This window comes from Anomaloglossus baeobatrachus, chromosome 3 (assembly GCF_048569485.1).
Source record: "Anomaloglossus baeobatrachus isolate aAnoBae1 chromosome 3, aAnoBae1.hap1, whole genome shotgun sequence".
Taxonomy (NCBI): Eukaryota; Metazoa; Chordata; class Amphibia; order Anura; family Aromobatidae; genus Anomaloglossus; species Anomaloglossus baeobatrachus.
In genome coordinates, this window is record NC_134355.1 from 88,572,831 (window position 1) to 88,592,718 (window position 19,888).

Sequence of the window (19,888 nt, forward strand, 5' to 3'; positions counted from 1 at the left end):
TGTAGCCTTTGGTCGGTCCCGGGCAGGTAGGAGGAAGGGGTGTCCGGTGAGGTGTTCTGGGGGTCTCTCCCTTTCGGTGCGTTAGTGCCGTCCCCGTGGCATAGAGCATCTTGGGAACTCGCCACCTCTCTGTCTCTCTTATCCCCGGTAGCGGACCTAACACAACCGCCACCGGGTACAACTTGCTCCAGGGAACCCCAGTCCTCAGCTCCATTCCCCTCCTCTAGGTGTTATCAGCCCTGGTCTCGTGGCATCTCCTCAACAGGAGCTGTTCTCTGCACGTCTGCTCTCCCTTGCAGCCTCTGACGTTCTGCCCAAAACTCCTGTGTGCTCTGCACTAAACTCACTCCTTCAGGCCCCCCTCCCCTTGGTTGTCATGGGGACCTGCCTGTGTCCAGCCACCTGCTCATTAAGGAGACAGGATGAGTCATGGACTCAGAACAAACTTCATGCTGCAAATGCTGTTAACTCCTTCCTGCCAGTGTGATGTTAGTGTGTGTTGTGGGGACCCTTCTTCCTCCTGCCCGGGAAAAATGGGGTAACATTTAATACCCTGTAACGACCCGTTTACAGGGGCGTTACATAATCATTTCTATCAACAGAGACAAGAAGACAGATTACAGCAAGTGAAGGCAGATTTTTGTCTGCTCCTGCTTTCCTGTCTGGCAAACTGCATACAGGTATAACAGTGGGCTTTTAATTTGAGGCAGACAAGCCATTGGAAAATACTAGGTACAATGGGTGCTGGAAAGTGAGGAATAGGAAGTTTCACAACATAAAACAACTACATGGCAAATTATAAAGCATGAAAACGCGAAACAAATCATTGAAAATCAGACATTTAAGTGGACTAAAATTAGTTTTATGGATGCTACAATTCTGTGCTCCTAGCAAAAACCTCTGTACAGAATCAGTCTCCTTCCCCCTCTGTCAGCTGGTAAGGGAGGCCTCCTATTTACATTAGATAGACCTCAGCTAAATTATTTCTCAGCTGAGCGCTACTGACTTCCTCATTCACACGATTCCCTTATACACAGTAAATCTTGGCTCAACCGAGCGCTCCTGTTTAGAGATGGGCAAACCCGCAGATATCCGGAATCGGCAGGTGCAACCGGATTTTTAAAAAAAAATCCGGCTCGGGACTGACTGGATGTCATTGCCCATATAAGTCTATGGGGACCCAAATCATGTGCTTTAAAATGGTGGTAGAAAGGGCTAGGGAGATTAGAGTAGGAGTATTATACTACCGAGTCTTCCACTTGGCTGTAACACTTCTTCCAAGGCTGCTCATTACTCTCCAGGCCACCCAGATAATTAAAAAAAGGTAGTGTTACCGGTGCGCCATGGACTCGATAAGTATAATGCTCCTGCTTATCCCTATTTTCTTTCTTTTTCCTTTTATATTATCCAAGTGTCTGGATCTGGATAATTACCTGGAGTTCCCTGAGAACCTTGGGCCCAGGGTCAATGCACGGATACTAGGTATCTTGCGCGGATCTGGACGTGTTCTCTATGAGAGAGCTGTAGCCAGACTCCTCTGGGAGTGGCTTATCTCCAGGGTGAGTAAAAGGATCATCTGTTCAGTGGGCTGGATGATTCTCTACTTCCGTCATCACTGGTCAGGGAACAGTCTGGAGGCCTCAATACATCATAGGCTGTCCGTTGATGCCACTGATTTTTGTGGGTTTGGCTGACTTTAATCCAATGCGTATAGAGGATTCTAGACCCTTTTCTCACCTACAGAAGCAATAATAAAAGACTATACTTCCTGCTACCACCGAAGCACTGATCCTTCCCTAACATCCAGGGCAGAAATCTGTTTCTATCGCCTGATCTTCAGTGAATAAAATAGATAGAGACCTAACTATGGGGGAGAGTGACTAAACGTTTGTCCATCAGCGTTCTATAGTTGGATGTGCACATGAGGTGACACACTATATATGCAAATGTCAGACCTCTCCACTGGGTTGTTTTACTTCATAGTACACAAACTTTATTTATTTTTTATAAATACAATGAATAAGTTATTTAATAGTGGAACAACAACCCCCTTAACCAAGTGATGCCTAACTGGTAGCCTACATGTCGTTTTTAGGGGCTAGGTCCCATATAGGATATAGTGCCTTTCCCAGGTTAATAAATGAATAGGGATATTTCAGTTCACTTTAATGAATTGCATAATAATGTTTGTATAATTTATCACACCCACTGTATGAACATAATGAGCATCCTCTCTCTGTTGGAGGTTGACCATTGCTTTAAACCATGTTACTGATAAATCTTGTGTCACAGTTGTAGCCAAACTGCGAATTATGGCCCTTCCGATAGACCTAAGATCAGGGAAGGCCACTATGCTGATTTAGATTTGACACTCTGTGAATGGTAATGAAATCAATTCTCCACCCTGAGACTGAAAATTGGCTAAATATTTCTCATATATATAGTCACCCAACCTGGTGTCCTCCGTTTACCTGCTGCTGACTCCTTCACTCAGATCAGTTTTCCATTTCTTCTGCTTCCAAAAGGCCAACATCATGGCATGGGGAATACAGTGGTATGTCTTATTCCACCTCTCTTGGCTTTCCTGTGATGGGAAAGGAAGAAGAGGCTCAGATTAGCCTTTCTACTTCACTCCTGAACTGACACACCCCAATAGGTTTGCCAACTTGGCAGATGAGGGGGATGTCATTACAGGGGTAGCATTGCTGCAGCAAGGCATGACCTCTGAACGCCAGAGGAGTGTCTGCTCCAGTAAGGGGGGGAATAGGAGTGCAGGGCAGGCAAGACAGGTACTGGTAGTGGGGGACTCAATTATTAGGGGGACAGATAGGGCAATCTGTCACAAAGACAGGGATCGCCGAACAGTGTGTTGTCTTCCTGGCGCTCGAGTTCGGCACATCGCTGATCGGGTTGACAGATTACTGGGAGGGGCTGGGGAGGACCCAGCGGTCATTGTACATATTGGCACAAATGACAAAGTTAGAGGTAGGTGGAAGGTCCTTAAAGATGATTTCAGGGAATTAGGTTGTAAGCTTAAAGCATGGACCTCAAAGGTGGTATTTTCGGAAATACTACCTGTGCCACGAGCCACACCAGAGAGGCAAAGAGAGATCAGGGAGGTTAACAGGTGGCTCAAGAATTGGTGTAGGAAAGAGGGTTTTGGGTTCCTGGAGAATTGGGCCGACTTTTCAGTTGGCTACAGATTCTATGCTAGGGATGGGCTGCATCTTAATGGGGAGGGTGCAGCTCTGCTGGGGCAGAAAATGGCTAGAAGGTTGGAGGAGTGTTTAAACTAGGAATGGGGGGGCGAGGGTATTCACTTTATAGAAGGGGAATGTAGTGCAGATAGTGACCAGGGCACAAGTAATGAAATTGGGGGTGGTACGGGGGGGAAGGGTTAGGACAGTCAATACAGTAAGCAGGAATATACGTACAGAGTCATACGTAACGTGCATGTACACTAATGCCCGAAGCCTCACAAATAAGGTGGAGGAATTAGAATTAATATTGTTGGAAGAAAATTATGATATAGTGGGGATATCAGAGACATGGCTGGATGAGAGCTATGACTGGGCTGTTAATTTACAGGGTTATAGCCTATTCAGGAATGACCGTACAAATAAGCAAGGGGGAGGTGTGTGTCTATATGTAAAATCATCCTTAAAACCCATCCTGCGTGACAACATATGTGAGGGTACTGAGAATGTAGAGTCCCTATGGGTGGAGATAAGGGGGGGGAGAGTGAATAATAAAATACTGATAGGGGTGTGTTATAAGACGCCGAATATTATGGAAGAGGTAGAGAATCTCCTCATAAAGCAAATTGATAAAGCAGCGAGTCTCGGAGAGGTAATTATTATGGGGGACTTTAACTATCCTGATATAAATTGGGGAACAGAAACTTGCAGTTCCAGCAAAGGAAATAGATTTTTGATAACAATGAAAGATAATTACCTTTCACAAATGGTACAGGACCCCACAAGAGGGGGAGCACTACTAGACCTTGTACTAACCAATAGGCCAGACCGCATATCAAATATACAAGTTGGGGGTTACTTGGGGAATAGTGATCACAAAATAATAAGTTTTCATGTATTCTTTAGTAAGATGTATAGTAGAGAGGCTACAAGGACACTAAACTTCAGGAAAGCAAATTTTAAACGGTTGAGAGATGATCTTAGTGCAATAAACTGGGATGATGTACTAAGTAATAAAAGTACACAAAGCAAATGGGAGACTTTTATGAGCATCCTGAATAGGGCTTGTGCAGAAAATATACCCTATGGGAACAAACATGCTAGAAATAGGAGGAAACCCCTATGGCTAAATAGAGCTGTAAGGGAAGCAATAAAAGAAAAACAGAAAGCCTTAAAAGAATTAAAGAGGGTAGGTAGTGATGAGGCATTATATAATTATAGAAAATTAAATAAAATATGTAAAAAGCAAATTAAGTTAGCTAAGTTTGAGACAGAGAGACTCATTGCGAGAGAAAGTAAAAATAATCCTAAAATATTCTTTAACTACATAAACAGTAAAAAACTGAAAAGCGATAGTGTTGGCCCCCTTAAAAATAGTCTTGGTGAAATGGTGGAAGGGGATGAGGGTAAAGCCAACCTGCTGAATGACTTTTTTTCTACGGTTTTTATACAAGAAAATGCCATGGCAGATGACATGACCAGTGATGCCATAAATTCACCCTTGAATATTACCTGCTTAACCCAGCAGGAAGTACGCCGCCGCCTCGAAATCACTAAGGTTGACAAATCTTCGGGCCCGGATGGCATACACCCCAGAGTACTACAGGAATTGAGTTCTGTGATAGATAGACCATTATTTTTAATCTTCTCAGATTCCTTAATAACAGGGTCGGTACCGCAGGACTGGCGCATAGCAAATGTGGTGCCAATATTCAAAAAGGGGACAAAAACTGAGCCGGGAAATTATAGGCCGGTAAGTTTAACCTCTACGGTTGGTAAAATCCTTGAGGGTTTCTTGAGAGATGCTATACTGGAGTATCTCAAGAAAAATAACCTTATGGCAGAGTATCAACATGGGTTTATGAGGGATCGATCCTGTCAAACTAATTTGATCAGCTTCTATGAAGAGGTAAGTTCAAGCCTGGACCAGGGAAATGCAGTGGATGTTGTGTATATGGACTTTTCAAAAGCTTTTGATACGGTGCCACACAAAAGGTTGGTACATAAAATGAGAATAATGGGGATAGGGGAAAATATGTGTAACTGGGTTAAAAACTGGCTCAGTGATAGGAAACAAAGGGTGGTTATTAATGGTACGTACTCGGACTGGGTCTCAGTTCATAGTGGGGTACCACAGGGGTCAGTATTGGGCCCGCTTCTTTTCAACATATTTATAAATGACCTTGTTGGGGGCATGCGGAGTAGAATTTCAATATTTGCAGATGATCCTAAACTCTGCAGGGTAATCAATACAGAGGAGGATAATTTTATATTACAGGGAGATTTATGTAAATTGGAGGATTGGGCTGAGAAGTGGCAATTGAAGTTTAATGTAGATAAATGTAAGGTCATGCACTTGGGTAGAGGAAATAACATTTATGATTATGTACTTAATTGTAGAACACTGGGTAAAACAGACACAGAAAAAGACTTGGGTGTATGGGTGGATGGTAAACTTCACTTTAGTGGACAGTGTCAGGCAGCTGCTGCCAGGGCTAATAAAATAATGGGATGTATTAAAAGAGGTATAAGTGTTCATGAAAAAAATATAGTTCTACCTCTGTACAAGTCACTAGTGCGACCGCACTTAGAATACTGTGTACAATTCTGGTCACCGATATATAAGAAGGACATAGCTGAACTGGAGAGGGTGCAAAGAAGAGCGACCAAGATTATTAGAGGAATGGGGGGGCTGCAATACGAAGACAGGTTATTAAACTTGGGGTTATTTAGTCTGGAAAAACGAAGGCTTAGGGGAGATCTAATCACAATGTATAAATATATGAGGGGACAGTACAGAGACCTTTCCAAAGATCTATTTACACCTAGGCCTGCGACTGGAACACGGGGGCATCCGCTACGTCTTGAGGAAAGAAGGTTTAATCATAATCACAGATGAGGATTCTTTACTGTACGAGCAGTGAGACTATGGAACTCTCTGCCGCATGATGTTGTAATGAGTGATTCACTACTAACATTTAAGCAGAGCCTGGATGCCTTTCTTGAAAAATTTAAATATAACCAGTTATGTATATTAGATTTTATGACAGGGTATTGATCCAGGGAACTAGTCTGATTGCCGGATGTGGAGTCAGGAAGGAAATTTTTTCCCCATTGGAACTTGTTTGCCACATTGGGGTTTTTTGCCTTCCTCTGGATCAACATGTTAGGCTACGGGTTGAACTAGATGGACTTAGAGTCTCCCTTCAACCTTAAAAACTATGATACTATGATACTATGATACTCCTTAGCCTCCATGGTACTGTGCTGGCCATCTTGGAAGGAGGAGAAATGAAACGCTGATCTGAGTGGAGGAGCCAGTAAAGCTGGTGTCACACACAGCGACAACGACGTCGCTGCTACGTCACCATTTTCTGTGACGTTGCAGCGACGTCCCGTCGCTGTCGCTGTGTGTGACATTCAGCAACGACCTGGCCCCTGCTGTGAGGTCGCCGGTCGTTGCTGAATGTCCAGCTTCATTTTTTGGTCGTCACTCTCCCGCTGTGACACACACATCGCTGTGTGTGACAGCGAGAGAGCGACGAAATGAAGCGAGCAGGAGCCGGCACTGGCAGCTGCGGTAAGCTGTAACCAGCGTAAACATCGGGTAACCAAGGGAAGACCTTTCCCTGGTTACCCGATGTTTACGCTGGTTACCAGCATCCGCCGCTCTTGCTGCCAGTGCCGACTCCTGCACTGTGACATGTGGCTGCAGTATGCATCGGGTAATTAACCCAATGTATACTGTAGCAAGGAGAGCAAGGAGCCAGCGCTAAGCAGTGCGCGCGGCTCCCTGCTCTCTGAACTGTGACATGTAGCTGCAGCACACATCGGGTTAATTAACCCGATGTGTGCTGCAGGAGAGCAAGGAGCCAGCGCTAAGCGCGGCTCCCTGCTCTCTGCACATGTAGCACAGCGACGTTATGATCGCTGCTTCTGCTGTGTTTGACAGCTAAGCAGCGATCATAACAGCGACTTACAAGGTCGCTGTTACGTCATCGAAAATGGTGACGTAACAGCGACGTCGTTGTCGCTGTCGTTTAGTGTGAACCCAGCTTAAGCGGTAACAATGCTCCCTTAATCCTTGCACCTCACAAGTGTGTCATATTAAGATACTGATTAGACAGCTTGATCATTGCACAGGTGTGATTGTCCTGATGAAGGAGTGATTATACTCTGAAATACGTTGGCATAAATCATCACTACCACCCTCATCATCCTCCCTGGGGCCCGCTCCACCTCTGGGGAGCGATACCATCTCTGGCAGCTAATACCATCAGTCCCAGAAGACAGCGACAGTAGCGGCGGCTAATCCCTTGGCCGCATACCACAGTTGGCATCACGACATTCATCCTACTACTACCCCCATCATCTTCCCTCCTTATTGGTGTACACCTCGGGGCACAAAGCTGGGCAGGCAACCGCGACATGCAAGATCATCACACCAGCCCGGTGACGAGTAACGCAGGTACTAGATCCTAAGTGCCTGACGACCCCTGCCCCCTGGATGCTACATATACATATAATACACAGCCGGTCTCCGTCCATGATGCACTTGTAGTTCTAAAATAAATACATCCCCATAATGAAAATTATCAGGCATTCCTAGTTTTTACTAACATAGAAGAGATTAGATATAAAATGTTTCCATATATAACGGAGCCATGACACCTATAAGTCCCAAATAAACACAATCTTTGCCTTAAGGGTGCTTTACACGCTGCGACATCGCTAGCTATAGCGTCACACGCACATACCTTTTCAGCGACGTCGCTGTGACCGCCGAACAATCCCTCCTTCAATGTGTCATCATTAAGCGGCTGCCCAATAGCAGAGGAGGGGTGGAGATGAGTAGCCGGAACATGCTGCCCACCTCCTTCCTTCCTCATTGCCGGTGGACGCAGGTAAGGAGATGTTCGTCGTTCCTGCGGTGTCACACATAGCGATGTGTGATGCCGCAGGAACGACAAACAACCAGCGGCATGTACCACCAACGATATGAAAAGGAGCGACATGTCAACGATCAGCGATTTTTGACGCTTTTGCGATTGTTGATTGTTGCTCCTAGGTGTCACACGCTGCGATGTTGCTAACGGCGCCGGATGTGTGTCACTAACGACGTGACCCCGACGATATATTGTTAGCGATGTCGCAGCGTGTAAAGCACCCTTTAGGTCTTAAATGATGAGCTCTACTTCTGTTTGAGTCCATTCACTTGTACCAAATCAACAGTATTCCTCAAGGATCTTAGGCGCTCTTTTGCCCTCGGGGCCATTCTATGGGTGCCATTGCAATCACAAGTTGAATATTACTACTACATCCTACAGACACCCAAATTAAAGTATACTGTCTCTGAAATGGAGTCTCTTTCAAGAATGGGTGCCTCAAGCTGGAACCCCATATTAGTTACAAAGAATCTCCCTCGCTCCAGCTTTTTACATCTAGACATGGCATTTAGAGAGTCTACAGACTTTGCAAGAGTTCAAAGGAAAGCAAAGATCTAGGGATAATCAAACCTTCTGGCATTAGAGATAAAAAGCTTAGTATTGAGCATGCTAGTGTTTCACTACAAAACGATAGCTTGAGGCTACCTGCGACAACCTGAGTGTGCGACGATCACCCTGTGAAAATAATTCTGCTAAATTTTCTATGACAATGTGTTCAGGTGACTGGCCGCACATGGCACAGGCGGATGTTTCACTTGCTAATAAGAGTCATGTAAAGGCTAAAATACTGGACACAGCTGTTACAGTGGCCGTCGAAGGTCACAGGCCGTAATATGCTGGAAAATTGGCACATTGATTCTAAATTGGCTTTCCTTGGCATTGCGCTCCAGTTTCATGCATTTTAGAGAAATATTACATTATCAGTCGTAGTATCTACCAGTAAAATCACTAGTAAATGTCATAAAGTCTCTTCAGTCTATGAGAGTAAGCCAAATATATATTTCTGGGAGAACTCAGTGAAAACCAGTTTTTATTACAGAAAATCTACTTAACAATGCATTGGTTTAACTGAAAAAAAGAATTGGGCAATAGACTAAATTAGTCAGCCTGTTCATTCCATTTCCAAATTTTACAATATGCTTGTGTTATTAATCAAATTAATAATGGTATACCGCCATATGTCTCCAAGGTAATAATACAGTCCACAAAATACCACTTTTCAGTATGCAAATTATATGCGGTTTCTAACATAATACTTTCATACAATTCCCATAATAGGGCAATCCCATTTCCACATAATACCACCTATATTGCTAGCTAATACTAATTTGTTTTAGTTCGTGCCTTGAGAATAAATTCAGACCCTGTACAACCTATCACTTTATCACCTCCTTAAAGGGAATTTGTCACCAGATTTTTGCCACCTAATCTGAGAACAGCATAACATAGGGACAGAGATCCTGATTCCGGTGATGTGTCACTTACTGGGCTGCTTAGTGTAGTTTTGATAAAACCACCGATTAATCAGCAGTAGATTATCATTAGAGGACTGCTTGGCGTGCTGCAAGTAGTCCAGCATATTCATGAGCTTTGTATAACTGCTAGATCTGCAGCAGAGAAAACATTGATTTTATCAAAATGACAGCAAACAGCTCAGTAAGTGACACATCTCTGGAATCAGGGTCTCTGTCTCTATGTTATGCTGCTCTAAGATGAGGGAGCAAAAACCTGGTGACAGATTCCCTTCAAAACTGCCTGTTTAATACACATCTCATTCCCATATTTTTGTTCAGTACTAATTAAATCAAAAAGGTTATTGACATGACTCCTGCACCACAAAACTGCCAAATTATGTAGCAGAATGGAAGCAGGTGATAATCCCAATCCAATCTCTTTACAAATTGTGTGATAACCCCATGGGAATCTACAAGATGGCCGTAAAGATCGTCACAAGGAGAGCCATGTCAGTCACCAAATAGTGTTGCAGAATGTATTTTGTAAGAACGCAACTCCATGTGGCTTTACACATGTGGCTTTGACATGTTGGATTATGAAAAGAGAGGTATCATTTTTTTATTGTTCCCTTGATATATACAACAAAATCCCTAGTTTTATTAGTACAGGCATCCTTTCCATCCTTGATGCTACATCATGGACACATCTGGGGTCTACTAGACCCTGCAACACCAATACTTTGACTGAGGCCTAGTCACTGGGCTTTACATGCTGACATAATGGTTATCTCTCCACAATATCATAACATTTAAGGGCCTAGTAAAAGCCACATGTGCTCAAGATGCTGGCCACAGAAGTGAAGACTAACCTCATCCGGATGCCACAAAGGAAAAGACTGCATCCCAGATGAGGGTTAATCTTTTTACTTACTTTAGTTACAAGATCTTTTAAGAATTTATTTTCCATAACATCTTCTACTGTGACTCATGGTCATGCTTTATGTTTTGAGAGAAAATCCTTTATGGTAGTATCATGGTGGTCATGAATTCATACTCTTCTTCATACTATAATGCTGGTCATGAATTCATGCTCTTCTTCATCCAATCGTGGTGGCCATGAAGTCATGCTTTTCTTCATACAATCGTGGTGGTTTTGAATTCATGCTCTTCTTCATCCAATCACGGTAGTGAAGAATTTATGATCTTTTTCACTCAATCATAGTGGTCATGAATTCACGCTCTTCTTTATCCAATCACGTTGTTAATGAATTCATGTTCTTTTTCATCCAATCACAGTGGTCATGAATTCATGCCCTTCTTCATCCAATCACGGTGGTCATGAATTCAAGCTCTTCTTTATACAATCATGGTGGTCATGAATTCATGCTCTTCTTCATCCAATCATGGTGGTCATGAATTCATGCTCTTCTTCATCCAATCATGGTGGTCATGAATTCATGCTCTCCTTAATACAATCACGGTGGTTTTGAATTCATGCTCTTCTTCATCCAATCACAGTGGTCATGAATTCATGCTCTTTTTCATCCAATCACGGTGGTCATAAATTCATGCTCTTCTTCATACAATCACAGTATTAATGAAATCATGTTCTTTTTCATCCAATCACAGTGGTCATGAATTCATGCCCTTCTTCATCCAATCACGGTGGTCATGAATTCAAGCTCTTCTTTATACAATCATGGTGGTCATGAATTCATGCTCTTCTTCATCCAATCATGGTGGTCATGAATTCATGCTCTTCTTCATCTAATCACAGTGGCCATGAATTCAAGCTCTTCTTTATACAATCACGGTGGTCATGAAATCATGAACATCTTCATGCAATCATGGTGGTCATGAATTCATGCTCTCCTTAATACAATCACGGTGGTTTTGAATTCATGCTCTTCTTCATCCAATCACAGTGGTCATGAATTCATGCTCTTTTTCATCCAATCACGGTGGTCATAAATTCATGCTCTTCTTCATACAATCACAGTATTAATGAAATCATGTTCTTTTTCATCCAATCACAGTGGTCATGAATTCATGCCCTTCTTCATCCAATCACGGTGGTCATGAATTCAAGCTCTTCTTTATACAATCATGGTGGTCATGAATTCATGCTCTTCTTCATCCAATCATGGTGGTCATGAATTCATGCTCTTCTTCATCTAATCACAGTGGCCATGAATTCAAGCTCTTCTTTATACAATCACGGTGGTCATGAAATCATGAACATCTTCATGCAATCATGGTGGTCATGAATTCATGCTCTCCTTAATACAATCACGGTGGTTTTGAATTCATGCTCTTCTTCATCCAATCACAGTGGTCATGAATTCATGCTCTTCTTCATCCAATCACGGTGGTCATGAATTCAAGCTCTTCTTTATACAATCACGGTGGTCATGAATTCATACTATACTTCATCCAATCACGGTGGTCATGAATTCATGCTCTTCTTCATTCAATCACGGTGGCCATGAATTTATGCTCTTCTTCATCCAATCACGGTGGTCATGAATTCATGTTCTTCTTCATACAATATAGAAGCAGATATGTTAATTGGATTCCTGTTCTGTGCTATTGAATGAGTTGCTTATACAGTGGCATGTAAAAGTTTGTGCATCCCTGGTCAAAACTAGTGTTATTGTGAACAGTTAAGCAAGTTGAAGATGAAATGATCTCTAAATGGCATAAAGTTAAAGATCACACATTTCCTTTGTATTTTAAGCAAAAAAAAAATGCATTTTCATCTTTTACATTTTAAAAATTACAAAAAGGAAAATGGGCCGATGCAAAAGTTTGGGCACCCTTGGAGATTTGTGTGCTCAGATAACTTTGACCAAGATTTCAGACCTTATTTAACCTGTTATGGTTATAGCTTGTTCACTATCATCATTAGGAAATGCCAGGTGATGCAAATTTCATAGCTTTATAAAAACCAAGCCTCCTTTAACCTTGTGCCAAAAAAACAGCAGCCATGGCTTCTTCTAAGCAGCTGACTAGCACTCTGAAAATGAAAATGGTGGAGGCCCACAAAGCAGGAGAAAGCTATAAGAAGATAGCAAAGTGTTTTCAAGTTGCCCTTTCCTCAGTTTGAAATGTAATTAAAAAAAGTCAGTTACGAGGAAGAGTAGAGGTCAAGATAAGGTCTGGAAAACCAAGCAAAATTTCTGTGAGAGCTGCTCATAGGATTGCTAGAGAGGCAAATCAGAACCCCTGATTGACTGCAAAAGACCTTCAGGAAGATTTAGCAGACTCTGGAGTTGTGGTACATTGTTCTACTGTTCAGAGACATCTGCACAAATATGGCCTTCATGGAAGAGTCATCAGAAGAAAACCTGTCCTGCATCCTCACCATAAAATTCAGCGTCAGAAGTATGCAAAAGAACATCTAAAGAAGATGATGTATTTTGGAAACAAGTCCTGTGAAGCGATGAGGTTAAAAAAGAACTCTTTGGCCACAATGATTGATGTGGAGAAAAAAGGACACATAATTTCAAGAAAAGAGTATCTCATCAACCATTAACCATGGGGGTGGATCAATCATGTAGTGGGGTTCTGCTGCAGCCAATGGCATGGAGAACATTTTACGGGTAGAAAAAAGAATGGATTCAATGAAATTTCAACTAATTCTTGATGCAAACATAACGCTATATGTAAAAAAGCTGAAGTTGGCAAGAGGATGGCTTCCACAAATGGATATTATCCTAAACACATGTGAAAATCCATAATAGACGACCTCAAAAGGTGCAAGCTGAAAGTTTTACAATGGCCCCTGATCTGAACATCATTGAAAATCTGTGGCTAAACCTCAAAAGAGCAGTGCATGTAAGACGACTCAGGAATCTCACAGAACTGGAAGACTTTTCCAAGTAAGAATGGATGAAAATCTCTCAAATAAGAATTCAAACACGCTTGGTTGGCTACAAAAAGCGTTTATAAGATATGATACTTGCCAAAGGGGGTGCTACTAGGTACTAACCGTGTAGGGTGCCCAAACTTTCGAATCGACCCATTTTCCATTTTTCTTAATTTAAAAATGCAAAACATGAATGAATATATCTCTATAGCTCTATATCTCTATATCTCTATATCTCTATATCTCTACATACATACATACATACATACATACATACATACATACATACATACATACATACATACATATATATATATATATATATATATACTCCCCTAAAATAAAAATACAAAGGAAAGGTGTCATCATTAACTTCATGCCTTTCAGAGATCATTTCATCTTCAACTTGCTTAGCTGTTCACAATAACAGTAATTTTGACTAGGGGTGCCCAAACCTTTTCATGTCACTGTATTAGATTAATAGATAAAAAATGATTATACACAAATGCAATAGGTTCTTATGATAAAACATTTGACAAAAAATTAGGAAAATGACTCTTGCTAGGCCATCCCCCCACCACACACACATTTTCCTCTATCAAACATTGGAAAGTATGTGTTTTCTAAAAAAAAACCTTTCCCTTACAATGCCAATGGAACCAAATCACAGGGCACCATTTTTGGCATAAGTTGAAAGTTGGCAGCTGCTGAATAAACAAATTGAATTTTCCCATAATGTAAACTCCTGAAGAATGTAAAATGAATATGTCCCTATAACAATATTACCTTATTTAGCTAAAGCTAACTTGAGGTCTTTTTTGGGGTTTATCTCACGCTATTGGATATAGATGTGACATTGCTGATTATACAATATACTAGGAGCTTTAATCAATCCCAGAAAATGCCCGTATAGTCAGAATTAACAGAGAATATAAACTTTTCCCCCATCCATTTGCAATAATCATTTAAGAAACAAAAATCACGTCAGTTTTGCCTGTAAGGCATTTCAAACTTATTTACACACACTTGCCACTTACTTGATATTGCAATCATATTGCATGCATGTATGCATGTAATGGTGTTGCACGTTAATGGATAACCCCTGCCTAATAAATTCAGTACCCCAATAAAAAAAAAAATGGATTCTCGATTATCTTTCAGTCTAAACAGGTCGTCAACTGACGACCAAGCAAGACACTTGTTGATCAGATAAAAATGATCTTTGGCACAGCACAAAAGATCATCGTTCTTGGCGATGCATAGTCCTGTGTAAACAAGACTATCACCGCCGAGAACCATGGCAGCCTATGTGCACTGAGTGATCAACTGCACCAAACGACAGTCAATTGGTAAACCTTTCCTGGTTGGTGGTCATTTAATAGCCTGTTTACACAGGCAGACTAAAGTAAACTATGCGCACTGAGATCACTCATTCCTATAAGCTGTCATTGTTCTCGGTAGTGTGAGAAGTATTTGCACAGGACGATGCAAAGTTAGGAATGATTTTGATCATTTCACCTGATGAATGAGTGTTTTGCTCATTCATTGGCAGCCTGTTTACACTGAAAATGATCATAAAACAAGCATTTTTAAGACCACTCATGCGTGATAATCTGTCTAGGCTACCACAGACCTGTAGCTGGTACAATCATGCAAGGAATGGCTGAGGGTTAAGACGTGGCAAGTGGTAACTTCACCCAAAATGGCACAAGATGTGGGCAAGAGTTGTCAGCCATTTGGGATGCAACATGACCCTCTGGTAAACACAATGGGGTTGTCACGAGGTGACTGTTAGGATAGTGGGGTACAGGGACTCCTATACTGTCCCTCATGCTAGGGGATCCAGACTATCCCTAACGTCAGGGTTACTCCTGATGCTGGAGATGCCCGAGTCCCAATCCTGGCTATTCTCCTGACCAGTACTGATATCCCCCTCCCACCAGGAAAGGACAGGACAGGAGTGTGATGGAAAACAGATAAAGACATACAAGGGGAAATCAAAACTCTGACACACTGCACGCACACCGGAATAGACAATGATAGACTCAGGAGTAAAGCAAAAGCAGGAAGGTAACAGCAAAAAGGCAACAAGGGTTAACTCCACAGCCGCACTCAGCAACAAGTATAACAACCACCAGATAGTCTTGATCACAACACCTCACCAGACTAGGTAAGATAAACTACAGCTGGCATAGGTGGAAGGCTCTAGAGGCATATAGAGGAGGGGAGCAGATGTAGTTGGCTTCTCCCACAACATGTGATCAAAGGACACTAACAAGCAGACTAGCACAGATTAACTCTTGCTAGCCTGCCTCTGAATTACCACTTGTCAGGTCAATGCATGGGTCTGCCTGCGTTGATCACAGACACCAGAGAAGTTATTGAGTGGAGTATCAAAATCTGTAGTCTGAAAAAACAACCTGACGCCGCCTTGACAGTTGGTGAAGTTTGTAAGAATCTCCGTGTGACAGGGGTTCATGGTCATTCAATTTACACACTATATATACAATCACTGGGGATGAGCATTAGTAAATTCCATGGTGCACACATATTGTACTAAGAGTGCTTGCACAAGAAGCAAGCTGTGAGGTCCGTCTTAGGCTGCTTTCACACTACGTCTTTCTAACATGCGTCAGGAACGTTTTTTTGATGCAAAAGCGGATCCTGCTTTTACAGCAAAAAACGCATGCTAACGCATCTGTTATTTTGCAGGATCCTGTCACTGGATGTTTAGGGGCGGGCATTGGAGTCATGTGATTGGGAGTGAGGGGAACTAAACGTGCCAGACTGGGAGCCGGCTTCTGACAGCTGCAGATGCTCGTAACCAAGGTAAACATCGGGCTTGGATACCCGATATTTATCTTGGTTACGAGTGTCTGCAGCTGCTAGGAGCAGGGCTGCCTGCACACGTAACCAACGTAAACATCGGGTAACTAAGAGAAGTGGTTACCCGATATTTACCTTGGTTACGAGTGTCCGCAGCTATCAGGTGGGAGAGAGAGGGAGGAGAGGAAGGGGGAAAGACAGAGATAGAGAGGGTGAGGGAGGAGGAGAGAGAGACAGATCACGCAAGACTGGTTCTGGGCATGCTCAGTACTTTCTGGGCATGCTCAGTACAAAAGCAGGATCCTGTTACAACGCAACTCAACGTATTCTGCTAGGCAGGATCCAGCGCTCATTGAAATGCATTGCAGCTCGCGGCGCAATGTGAAGGATCCTGTGAGATGCGTTATTTTAACAAAGGTAAAAAACGCTACAAGTAGCGTTTTTGAAACATGTTAAAATAACGCAAAAGTACGGATCCTGTGTCTAACGCACGCAAACGCATGCGAACGCAGGTGGACGCGAGTCCATTGCAAATGCATTGAAGTGAAAACGCATTTGCACTGGATCCGTTTTTCCGCTAAAAAAACGTTATGGACGGATGTTAAATAAACGTAGTGTGAAACCAGCCTTACAATTTGACATCTGTATAGTTATTATAGAGATAACAACATGGTATTGTTTGCACTTAATGTAGTCTTCAGCCCTATTTGTACCATGGAGAACACCAAACACTAGACAAAAATCTAATTGATCCCATTAAAACCGTATCTGTCCAATACCACCTAAGGCCATGTGCACATGTTGAGTATTTGATTTTTTTTTTAATCTCAGTATTTGTAGCCAAAACCAGGAGTGGGTGATATGGTGCCCACGTTTCTATTATACTTTTCCTCTGATTGTTCCACTCTTGGTTTTGGCTACAAATACTGAGGTAAAACAACTCACCAAATACTCACTGTGTGTACATGGCCTAAAGCGGGCTTTACACACTACGACATTGCTCAAGTGATCTCGTTGGGGTCACGGAATTTGTGACGCACATACAGTCGCTTTAGCGATGCCGTTGCGTGTGACACCTATGAGTGATTTTGCATGGTTGCAAAAACATGCAAAATCGCTCATCGGCGACATGGGGGTCCATTCTCAAATATCGTTACTGCAGCAGTAACGAAGTTGTTCCTCGTTCCTGCGGCAGCACACATTGCTCCGTGTGACACCGCAGGAACGAGGAAGCTCTCCTTACCTGCCTCCCGACCACAATGCGGAAGGAAGGAGGTGGGCGGGATGTTCGTCCCGCTCATCTCTGCCCCTCTGCTTCTATTGGGCGGCGGTTCAGTGACGCTGCTGTGACGTCGCTGTGACGCTGAACGAACCGCCCCCTTCGAAAGGAGGCGGTTCGCCGGTCACAGCGACGTCGCAGGGAAGGTAAGTATGTGTGATGGGTCCAGGCGATGTTGTGTGACACGGGCAGAGATTTGCCCGTGTCGCACAACCGATGGGGGCGGGTACCCACGATAGCGATATTGGTACCGATATCGCAGTGTGTAAAGCGGCCTTTACACAACTGTCACATTAGAGGTTAAATCTTTTTGGCTATAGTTGAGAATGTCACAATTTTAAGATGTTGGAATAAAGCTTACTATTTTATTTGGAAAATGGAAGGAGCATCACTTTCTTGATTGAATCACTCATTACCTTACATTATTTTTTGTGGTGAATACATTGTTTTTGTATTTTTGTTTTTATTCTTTACAGTTAGATAAAAAAGGTTAACTTTAAGTTACTGGTCAGTACAAACTTTAGACTGGTTGTAGCATGAGTTTTTAATTCCATCTTGCCCCTGCTACTAATGTCATAGGTACACTGATAGTAACATGGTTTACATGAGTTGTTAGATAGGGATGATCGAATACCTCAAATATTCAGCTTCGCGAATATTTTCCGAATATGTCGCCGCTATTCGACTATTTGCGAATATTCGATGTGCAATGTAAGTCTATGAGAAACCCGAATAACAACTATTCGGAACTATTCGGGCTTTCCATAGACTTACAATGCGGATCGAATATTCGCATATCGGTGACCTATTCGGAAATTATTCGCAAAGCCGAATATTTGACGTATTCAATCATCCCTGTTAAGGCCATTTTCACATGATGCAACTGAGATGCTTTTTTGCTGTGATTTTCCAAAACTGCTGAAAAATCGCAACGTTATTACATCAAATGTGGAAGATTGCAGCAAAGAAAAATTGCCTTGCAATCTTATCATGTGGACATTTTCCTAGTGGTTAAAAAGACAAACTCTTTGAGACCCAACTCTTTGAGGCAGAATAGAGAATCACGAGCTAAGAGTAAAGGCCGCTTTACATGCTGCGATATCGTTACCGATATCGCTAGCGTGCGTACCCACCCCCCATCGTTTGTGCGTCACGGGCATATCGCTGCCTGTGGCGCACAAAACCGAGCGGACCCGTCTCACATACTTACCTGCATAGCGACGTCACTAAGCGGCCGCCCAATCAAAGCGGAGGGGCGGAAATGAGCGGGACGAACATCTCGCCCACCTCCTTCCTTCCTCATTGCCGGCGGCCGCAGGTAAGGAGAGGTTCCTCGTTCCTACGGTGTCACACATAGCGATGTGTGCTGCCGCAGGAACGACAAACTAAATCGTACACGCAGTAGCAATGATAATTGAGATTAGGGGGGATGTCACCGATTAGCGATTTTGAACGTTTTTTGCAATGATTCAAAATCGCTAATAGGTGTCACATCGCTAACGCGGCCGGATGTGCGTCACAAATTCCGTGACCCCAACGACATTGCTTTAGCGTGTAAAGCAGCCTTAACTCCAACTTTGGTGGACTTGGTCCTGCCATAGATCGGATGGTTGTCCTTTTACATGCATGGGTACAATTTGTGCTCAGTTGCAATTCCTCATAGCAATGTCAGAAATCTGAGTATGGTTAGAAAATCAAATGCATGACAACAAACTGCTAGCCAATATGGCTTCTTTGTAAAAGCAGACAAACTCATTATGGCTCATACAACTTCAATCCAAATGCATTATTAAAGTATATGAATGATATAGAGGGAAACGAAAGCAAAGCAGCTCTCATTCTGGAGGAATTAGTTCATTCATGCCATACACACTTTCAATCTTATTGGTATCATGTATTACATCAGCCAAAGAGACCTCTTCTAACCGTTTACTCATAAGCGGGGTTTACACGCTGCGACATCGCTAGCATCGGCTAGCGATGTCGAGCGTGATAGCACCCGCCCCCGTCGTACGTGCGATAGTGTGATTGTGTGATCGCTGCCGTAGCGAACATTATCGCTACGGCAGCGTCACATGCACACACCTGCTCTGCAACGTTACGTCACACGGCAGGCGTCCAATAGAAGCGGAGGGGCAGAGATGAGCTGGACGTAACATCCCGCCCACCTCCTTCCTTCCGCATTGCCAGTGGAGGCAGGTAAGGAGATGTTCGTCGCTCCTGCGGTGTCACACACAGCGATGTGTGCTGCCGCAGGAACGAGGGACAACACCGCTAAAAAAAAGAAAATGCTTTTTTGTTTCAGGACGACCTCTCTG